Source organism: Passer domesticus, chromosome 13, assembly GCF_036417665.1.
Source record: "Passer domesticus isolate bPasDom1 chromosome 13, bPasDom1.hap1, whole genome shotgun sequence".
Lineage (NCBI taxonomy): Eukaryota > Metazoa > Chordata > Aves > Passeriformes > Passeridae > Passer > Passer domesticus.
This window is the reverse complement of record NC_087486.1, coordinates 484,777-495,365: the sequence shown is the minus strand read 5'-3', so window position 1 is coordinate 495,365 and position 10,589 is coordinate 484,777. Positions and strand designations below refer to the sequence as shown.

Sequence of the window (10,589 nt, the reverse complement as noted above, 5' to 3'; positions counted from 1 at the left end):
TCTGTTCCCCGGTGACAGCAGTGCCGTGTCAGCTGTCAGCACCCAGGGCTGGAACTGGGTTAGATTCAATCTGGTGGAGCAGATTTTGGTCACCTTACAAACAACAACAGCCCCCCCTTCCCTCACAGCCCTCCCACTCACACATCTGCCACGCTCAGACTGGAAAATCAGATCGCAGGAGCCAGCCCGTGGCTCAGGAGAACAGCGTGGTTCTGTCAGATTAACCCTTTCAGCAGGGCAGCTGAGGCAGAGGGGGACTGGTCAGTCACAGCTCAGGGTGGTCAGTCACAGCTCAGGGTGGTCAGTCACAGCCCCAGGGTGGTCAGTCATAGCCCAGAGTGGTCAGTCACAGCCCCAGAGTGGTCAGTCACAGCCCAGGGTGGCAGGGAGCAGCCCAGGGTGGTCAGTCACAGCCCAGAGTGGTCAGTCACAGCCCAGGGTGGCAGGGAGCAGCCCAGGGTGGTCAGTCACAGCCCAGAGTGGTCAGTCACAGCCCAGAGTGGTCAGTCACAGCCCCAGAGTGGTCAGTCACAGCCCAGGGTGGCAGGGAGCAGCCCAGGGTGGTCAGTCACAGCCCCAGAGTGGTCAGTCACAGCCCAGGGTGGCAGGGAGCAGCCCAGGGGTGAGCAGGGGTGGATCCATCCCTGTCCCTCACAGATCCACCACAGCCGTGCATTATTCAGCAGAGCCTCTGCTGCCTCTCCATTTAATCTATGTGAAAATTGGATTTACGGCGCAGGAGTAAGAGCCATCTGAACACGGCCCATAAAACTGGAAGAATCATATTTTTCTCTTCAGCAAGCAACTTTTAACAGCCCTGCTGGGTGCTTATTTGCAGTCCCCAGGCCCAGATCTGCTCTCAGCTGTTTACGGCGCCCTTGCTCGGTGCGAGGCGGCGCTGGGGCTGCGGCTGCGGGCTGGCTGTGCTCGGGGCTCGGGGCATATGTATGTATGTGTATGTATATTTATATGTGTGTATACATATATACATATATACACATATATATTTTATATATTACATATATATACATAAACATATTTTATATATACATTTATATTTCTATATTATAATATAGATAATATATACACATATATATATACACATATATATACATATTTTATATAGATACATCTATTTTATATATAGTTTTTATATATACACATATATACATATTTTATATATTTATATATTATAATATATCTAATATCTATACACATCTATACATATTTTATATATACATTTATATTTCTATATAATAATATATATAATATATACACATATATACATATGTTATATATATATACATATATATTTATATATTATTTTATATATATATATATGTATATATATATATACACACATCTATATATATAAATACATCTACATATATAATTATAAAATATCCCAGTGAGAGAAGGGCTGGGGACCAAAATGCTTTAACAGTCATAAAGCATGCTGGAAGGCCAATTGGGAAAAAAAAGTTTAAAAATAATGAAGTTAAAATTGGATACTGGCCTAAAACATTCATCAGTCCAGGTGGCTGTTCCTACATTCTGGAAGGCCGAGCTGAAATGAACGGAGATTTCCTGGTGGAATTCTGTACAACTCCTGTTTGTGGGTAGGTGAAATAATGAAGAGATTTGGTTGTTTCTCTGTGACATAATGTCGAAATTGGAATGGAAAAGCGAAACTGAGGAGCAAAAGGTCCTTTGGAGGCTGTGCTGGACAGGCAGGAGCTGCCCTGGCTGAACACCTGCAAACAAACAGCTGCAAATAAACAGCTGCAAACAGCTGCAAATAAACAGCTGCAAACAGCTGCAAACAAAGAGCTGCAAACACCTGCAAACAAATGCAAGCAGCTCAAACAGCTGCAAACCCCCCGGAGCACACACCAAGCCCGGTGTCACCCCCACCCTGGGTTCACTGGGACCCAGCCCTGAGCCCGAGGCTGCACCAGATCACCCCAAAAAAACCCCTCTGCCATCCCTGGGATAATGGGATGGGATGGGGTGGGATGGGATGGGGTGGGATGGGATGGGATGGGATGGGATGGGATGGGATGGGATGGGATGGGATGGGATGGGATGGGATGGGATGGGATGGGATGGGGTGGGATGGGGTGGGATGGGGTGGGATGGGATGGGATGGGATGGGATGGGATGGGATGGGATGGGATGGGATGGGATGGGATGGGATGGGATGGGATGGGATGGGATGGGATGGGATGGGATGGGATGGGATGGGATGGGGTGGGATGGGGTGGGATGGGGTGGGATAATGGGACAGGGAGCTGAGGAGGTCCCAGGAGAGGAAAGGCTGCTCCTGCCTGGAGCTCCGGGCTGTGGAGCCGCTGTTTTTGTGCTTTGGCAGGATGCAGATAAGGAGGGCATCGAATTTGAATGTTATGCTAATAAGAACATCTGTGTACTTAAATCAGCACGGAGCAGCTGGTACATTTAAAACAGCCCCCAGCATGTCTAAACACTCTGTAAATACAGAGTTAATATCTCCTGAGATCAATTCATCATTAATAAGTTATAAAACCAGGATTTGATGCACACTGAAATAAAAATAGCCTATTCTTTCCTGCCATCTCCCCACCTCAGCCCCGGGGTGTGAGGGACAGACGGACAGACAGACCTCTGCAGAGGGGCACGGGCACCAGCTGGAGCATCCTTGGAGCAGCCTGCTCTGGTGGGAGCTGTCCCTGCCCTGGCAGGGGGAGCAGGACGGGCTCCGAGGTCCTTCCAGCCCACCCCAGCCCGGCAGGGGTTCTGGGAGTGGTTCTGCACTGACACCCCTAAAATCCTGCACCATCTGCCTGTGCTCAGCCTGCCCAGGGCTAACAAACACCCTACAAGGACCTGCACGTCCACAAACCACTCCTGAGAGCACCTGAACTTAGTCTGAACACTTCCTGCTCATCTGTAACAATTAAAGCTGGTGGCTGTGGTGAAATGAATCCTTGTCCTCTGCTGTGAGCAGGCATTGGCCATACAAACCCTGTACCTCACTTGTCGAGCCTCCTGGATGCACAGACAGAGGCTGCTTCATTAAATGAGCACTTTCTGCATGCTGCAGGCTCAGGGGATCTGTGCAGCCTCAGGTAGCAGCCAGGGTGTGCAGGTGGCATTTTGATGGCTGCTGTGTGCAGCTGTAAAACCAAGACACTCCTCTGCACGCTCCGAGGGGCTGTTTTCTCCTGGCTGCTCCTCTCCTCCTGGAACACTTTTATCTCACTCCAGTAATTGCCAGCAGCACTCACAAGCACTGAATCCCTGAGTGAACCCTGCCAGCCACGATTCTCTGCTCAGCCCTGGCTTCCCAGGGGTCCCACCCCAGGGAGGAGCATCCTGTCCCAGCCAGGGCACTCAATGCTGTCCTGGTCCCAGGGCACACCAGACCTGTCTGCAGAGGGCTCCAGGGGTGACCCACCTTGTCCCAGGGCTCTCCCTGCTGTCCCTGTCCCTGTCCCTGTCCCTGTCCCAGGGCTCTCCCTGCTGTCCCTGTCCCTGTCCCTGTCCCTGTCCCTGCTGTCCCTGTCCCTGTCCCTGTCCCTGTCCCTGTCCCTGTCCCAGGGCTCTCCCTGCTGTCCCTGTCCCTGTCCCTGTCCCTGCTGTCCCTGTCCCAGGGCACCCCAGACCTGTCTGCAGAGGGCTCCGGGGGGATCCAGGTCCTGGCCCCGCAGCCCTGCTGGGAAGAGCAGGAATTCTGCAGCAAGCAGGAGGGCAGGGAGGCACTGCAGCCTTTCCCAGAGCTGGCCCAGTGTAAATAACCACGAGCACGGCGCTTCTTTGCCAAGCAATATGAATAGCAAAATGAATGACATTTTCCTGGCCAGAAGCAGGCAACTTTTCTTGATGTATTGGTATGCCATAAACTGAAAATTTGTCGTATAGTAAAATGCATTTAGCATTTACTCTCTCTCCTGCTCTATCACTGCTGAACTGCCAATAACTCCCCCTCTTCACACACAGTTTCTGTGGGGATTTGAAAGTTTCTGCAACATTAGGAGAGACTTTACCTTGACAGCAGATGGGAGGGATCCAAAGCCCCCAGACAGTAACCTTGTCCTTATCCCTTCCGTCCCTGGGACATTTCTGGGCTGCCTACAGCAGTGTCTGCCTGAGCTGCTGTCCACACCTCTGGAGCAGGTCCAGGCTGGCCAAGACAAGGGATGGCAGCTGCTGTGACTGAGGCACCGTCTGTACTGGCAGGAAAAGGGTTAATCCAAAATCACACCCTGCCCTTCACCACAGTTCTGCCTCACTGAAAGTCTTGACCCCAATAAAACTGAAAATCCACTAAAATTGTCTCTAATTCTTGTGAGGTATAAAAAGAATCCCAGTATATAAAAGCATAAAACTTAAGGTGAAATAAACCAAAAAAAAGAATGGCTGATTACGTTCTGGTGAGATAGCCAGCATTTTAACTGAGCTTAGTGCAGTTTTTCAACGTACTTTAGGTACTGACTGGTGAGTTGACCATGAGGAGACGGTTTTGGGCAGGATTCCTGGCCATTGGTCACTTCTGGCCTCCCCAGCCACTGGCCACTGCTGGCAGCCACCAGCCCACGGCCACCCAGAGTCAGAGCTGGGACAAGGAGCTGGGAGAGGAAACAGCCAGCACAGCTGTAAGTGACAGGGCTGCAGCCCCGTGGGAGGAATCTGCCCCAGGAGGGGCAGGAGCAGGGCAGGAGCCGTCCCTGTGCCGGGCAGGGCTCGGGCTGTGGGGCAGCAGCACCTCAGCGACAGGGAAACTGCTAAAGTCACCTTGTTCTCAGGGAAAACACACTCCAAACACTTCCCCGGGCCACTGGCAGTGCTGCCAGCTGTGCCTGCTCCTGAGGAGCTCTGTGCTCTGCCCAGTGCAGCTCACACCCTCCTGGCTCTGCCTGGGCTCCTGGCCAGCTCCGGCTGGACACCAGGCACGAGGGGCCGGGAGCAAAGAGCCAGCAGAAAGACTCATTGCCCCGTGTTATCCATCGTAAGGAGGTGGAAATTTCAGATTTCAGTCTGGGGAGGAATTTCAGTCTGGGGGGGAATTTCAGTCTGGGGGGAATTCCGTTCCCACAGCAATGGGCTCCCAGAGCAGCGCCTGCCCAGGAGCATTTCCAAGCACATCAGATTGATCCCTTTAGGGGTGAATTGCACAGGTCAGGCCTCAGAAGCGTGACCAAAGCCACAACAATTCCTGCCCTCCCTTCCCCTCCTGGGCCAGCCACTTACCCAATTCACTTCCAGCAGCACTGAATATAACTTAAAATACTGCGCTGTTTATTTAATCTAGTATCTTCAATCCCCAGTTCAATTTTTAATCTCCACAATTACTAAAACAGGCAGTTCAGACTCACAAAAATTAATTTTTCCCTCCAATCTCAGTTGTATCTCTGGGAGGTTGTTCACAGCCTTAATTAAAATCTATACACCAAAGGTACCATTTCCCCACGATCAGCAGCACCAGTGTAAATAAAACCAGTGGAAGCCCCCACCTCTCAGCACCTCATTGATTGTTTTACTCAAGACAATTTAAGAATCATTTCATTCCCCCATCAGCATGGGAATGAGCATGGAATGAACCCCCCTGAGCAGAGCTCAGTCCCCCAGCCCAGCTCCTCTGTCTGACTCTGGAAGCAAATCCCCAGCGTTGCACATTTTGGGCAAACCAGCCTGAGAGAGGCAGGATCAATAGCTAAATAAGAAACAGGTCAGCTCATTACTTTTAATATTTTACTCATTGACAAAAGGTATCGACTTCCATTGATGTTCTACAATATGTGTTTAAAGAGCAGATGATGCTTTACAGAAATATTTGGAGTGCACTAAGAAAAAGAACAATTACCCCCATGACAGAAAATCTATTTTTGTTTGCCATCATTTTTCATTAGGAGGAGCATTCACAGCAAAAAAATGATGCATCAAGAGGCAGAGGTCCTTTCAGTGCTCCCAATTTGTGTACTTAGAGAGCAGCTCTAGAGAATTTAATTGCAGGCACTGGATTTCTGCAGATTTATCGATTGCCTTTATGGGATTTAATCTGAAGCTACGTCTGTGCTACAGAATTCACGACCAGATAGAGACGATGATTTTCCACTGGCTGTTACTTTTGAGAACACCTGCAAAGTGCTTTTGTGTTTCTTCTGAATTTCGTGAGTTTCCTTCCCAGACGAACCCAGCGGTGCTGATCACGGCGCACCCACACAGACAGAGCGGCTCCAGCACCGCTCCCCGGGCGCTTCATCCTCCAGTGTGCCTTCTGATTTCTTTTCATTCGTAACACTGAAACTGGCGTTCCAGTGCTTATCAAAACAGCTTCTAAGTGCTGACTTGGAAGAAAAATTCCCTTTGTAAACTGAGTCAGTGAAGACCCGATATTCAGAGTATTAAATCAATTCAGGGGGTGCCATTGGTATAATGGTCTTACTTGCCTGGTATGGGAAAGACAAAACATAAGGAGAAACAGAATTATCAGAGCACTGGTCTTTTTTAAGGCAGAAATTTTTATCCTACACTTTCTCCCTCCCCAGAAAAATGAAGTGAAACCAGTCCATAGCAGTAATTAAATCCTATTTCTTCCATTTCTTTTCCAACAGATGTGTTCTACAAATGGAGCTTGCCTTTGTTTTGTCATGTCCTAATAGATTCCAGAGGAAATTTAATAATTTTCTTCTATCCTGAGTGACTCAGTGGTGCAAAATAGATGTTAAACAAGGAAAGAACAATTTATTTATCTGCTCTTGTGCTCCGTTTGCTTTCATTTGCATGTCAGCTGTTTGGTTAAACGGTGGGATGGGGAGGACGTGAACACTGCTCTCGCCCTGTTCTGCTGATGTAATGACAATGGGAGGATTATTTCTTAATTTTCAGTGTGGTAAGTGGGTAATTATTGTCCAATTAGACTTGCTATTAACCTCTCTGCATCTCATTTTGCCATCCATAAAACAAGAATAACAGCACTTCCCACTCTCTGGATTCTGTGGAGATTTTTTGGTTAATGCAGGGGGAGCACCGTGGAAATGAGCAGCTCAGTGCATTGGTGGGGCAGGCTATTAATGAAGAATCATCCCTGATGAGGTTGTGCCTCTGGGGACTCGGTGGGAGCTGATCCTGGCATGGTGCACCCCTGAGGGATCTCCTGAGGGCCTTGGAGCCTGAGGGGTTGGATGGGGAGTCTGGAGAATGGGGTCTAGGAGAAGGCAAAGTCAGCTTTCATTGTGCACATTTGGATGTGCTTTTTCCTAACGTGTTCCCTGAACTGGGCGAGTAGAATCTCCTCAAAGAAAAAAATTAATAATTGGGATAAAGTCTTCTGAAGCTCTTCCTCCCTGAACCCACGGTACCTGGGCATGTTCCTCGTGGCACACCTTGTCTGTGCTGGCCCTGCAGAGGGGAGCTCTGGGTGGCACAGGGGACACTGCCCAGTGCCAGGGACAGCTCTGAGCCCACTCTGCTGCTGGTGTGGGGGCAGTGCCCCTCTGCAGGGCACAGCACTGTGCACCCATCCACCCATGGTCCCACAGCCTCCATCATCCATCCATCCATCCATCCATCCATCCATCCATCCATCCATCCATCATCCATCCATCCATCCATCCATCCATCCATCCATCCATCCATCATCCATCCATCCATCATCCATCCATCCATCCATCCATCCATCCATCCATCCATCATCCATCCATCATCCATCATCCATCATCCATCCATCATCCATCCATCCATCCATCCATCCATCCATCCATCCATCCATCCATCCATCATCCATCATCCATCATCCATCCATCCATCCATCCATCATCCATCCATCCATCCATCATCCATCCATCCATCCATCCATCCATCATCCATCCATCCATCCATCCATCATCCATCCATCCATCCATCATCCATCCATCCATCCATCCATCCATCATCCATCCATCCATCCATCCATCCATCCATCCATCATCCATCCATCCATCAGCCATCCATCCATGCATCCATCCATCCATCCATCCATCCTTCCATCATCCATCCATCCATCATCCATCCATCCATCCATCCATCCATCCATCCATCCATCATCCATCCATCCATCCATCCATCCTTCCATCATCCATCCATCCATCCATCCATCCATCCATCCATCCATCCATCCATCAGCCATCCATCCATGCATCCATCCATCCATCCATCCATCCTTCCATCATCCATCCATCCATCATCCATCCATCCATCAGCCATCCATCCATCCATCCATCCATCCATCCATCCATCCATCCGTCCATGGTCCCACAGCCTGCCCAGGCCCTGCTGGGCACCCCGGGCTCTGCCTGGGCTGTGCCTTTACCTCAGTGTGGGATGATTTAATTAAAGGCTGCACCAGCTGATGACACCAGTAATGAGAGCTGTATCCACCAGGAATAAAGGCATTTTCAGCCGCGCTCTTTCTGCAGCTCAGCTCTCGTGTAAGCGCTTGGAAGGTTTCCAGCTGTCCCTGCTGCTCCTGCTCCCATCTGTCCCCGAGCCAAACCAAACACAGCCCTGCTCTGTGTGCACACAGACGGACACAGACGGACACACAGACACGGCCAGGTCACCCCACAGAGCCCTCCCCTCACAGCTCAGGGGGCAGCAGCGAGCCCAGGGCAGTGCTGGCTGAGGGGACAGCAGGCACAGCCCGTCCCTGTCACCGGGGCTGCTGCTGGGCTGTGCCCTGAGCCTGGCACTCCTGGGGTTTGGTTCCTCGCTGCTGCCCACGGGCTGAGCAGGGCTGGGCTCTGCACAAACCCCCAGTGGGGCTGTCTCTGAATGAGAACAAAGAATGAAGGTGACCAGGGCGCTCCTCAGCCCTGCCCGGCCCCAGGGGAAGTGGCCATAAGAGAAGGGGCTGAGCCAACAACCCCTGTCCCACATTCCCTGCCCACAAGGGCTTCCAGCCAAGCTGCTGGGTGCCAGGCTGGAGCCAGCTGCTGCTCCAGCACAGGAGATCAGCGTGCTGGAGGTGTAGGTGTAATGTGTTAAAGAGTTATTGATCTTTGAAATTAAATTGCACTGCTATGGTGTTTCCAAGCCCAATGAATGCATCATTAAAGCAATTAATGGCTCGGTGATAAGGGGAACTGACCCAAATGCCAGAGGCACCCCCGAGGCTCCCAGGGAGGCACAGCCAGGCTGGTGCTGCCTGACACATTGAAGAGGAGAAAAGGAGAGGAATTAAAAGGGAGGAGGGGAAATGAGAAAGCAAGGAGAGGAGGAGCAGAGCCCCAGAGCCAGCTGTGCCACCGAAGGACCAGAGCCCAGCAAAGCTGCAGAGCTCAGCCCGAGGGGCCAGGGCAAACCAGCCCTTTCCAGGTGGGCACAGAGGCCTCTTGGAGAGGGGGATTTGGGATTTTCCCCATCTCTGCAGGCAAGCCTGGCCCACTCCAGAGCTCAGTGAGGACACTGCACTCCCAGCTCCCTGTCCTTCCTTCCCCCCACCCTCAGAACAAGCAGTCATCCTCCCCAGCACCCCAAAACGCAGGGATTGGGTCCTCCCCTGCTGCTCCTTCCCTCTGAAGAGCATCCTCCCCGAGCAGCCGCTGCCCCTCTCCCTCCCACACACTCCTCCACTCGTGCCAGTGGAAAATGGCACATCCATTTACAGGAGCTCTAACTTGGCAAATAATTGCTTAGGACAGAAAACACAGACCAGCCATCTCAGCTGAAAAGCTGGTATTTTTAAGCACACCATAAAAACCCCTGAATGGAAGTCAATTGTTACATCCAGTGTGAATAATAATAAATAAGAAAAAGATGCAGAGCTGGGATCCTCATTACAGCCCAGCTCCTGCGACTGAGGAGACATTTCCTAGACTGAAATAGAATGTTCAGGTAGAACTGGGTTTTTTAAAGGTAGTTTTTTGGGGGGGTTGTTGGGATTTTTTTAAAAGATCATGTAATTTTCTGCAGAAGGAAGACTATTGGAGCTCTCTCCCTCAGGCTGGCAATAGGGGCAGGGGTCTGATTGTTGACCCCCTTACAAAGTTCCACCCCTCCCACAGCTCCCACTTGTTTAATTTTACCTCAAACCTCACTCACCAACTGTTTTTAGCTGAAGTGATCCTTGTGGTCACACGTGCCTGGGGCAAACATCCAACATCCAGTCAGGACTTCCTGTGGCTTCCCCCAAGCTTCCTCCTGAAGGTTTTACCCTGGAAGAACAGCAAAATAATCAATTCTGAACTCTTGTGCAATAAACCAGAGACAGAAACGCCCCGGCTGGGATCAGTGCCCAGGGAAGGGCTGGGGTGGCACTGGGGGCTCTGGGCTGGGGACAGGTGGGGATGGGGCACAGCCTGGACTCGCTGGTGTTGGGATCTGCTCGGTGACCCTGGGGTTCTGCGGAGCTGAGCCCAGTGCCCAGCCTGGCCCAGGCTCTCCAGGGAGGGCTTTACCTCCCTGCAGCGTGGCAGTGCCAGGCTCAGCGCTGGTGTGGCCCTGCTGAGGCTGGTGGCTCATGGGGACAGGGCACAGCTGGGGGCTTCAGGGTGGGCAGCAGCCTAAAATGACACAAAACTCAGCTCGAAAGCTCTTTCATTTAAACAAGTTGCCTCTGCTGAGAACATTAT

General features: G+C 51.0%; 1 long non-coding RNA gene across 1 annotated transcript; it reads right to left on the bottom strand.

Moving 5' to 3' along the window:
• Positions 1-3,881: 3,881 nt before the first annotated feature.
• LOC135280277 (uncharacterized) lies at positions 3,882-10,174 on the bottom strand. The gene is made up of 3 exons (XR_010347296.1): positions 10,060-10,174; positions 8,330-8,528; positions 3,882-6,428 (listed from the first exon to the last, which is right to left on the bottom strand). It is a non-coding gene; the product is annotated as an uncharacterized LOC135280277 (long non-coding RNA).
• Positions 10,175-10,589: the final 415 nt, after the last annotated feature.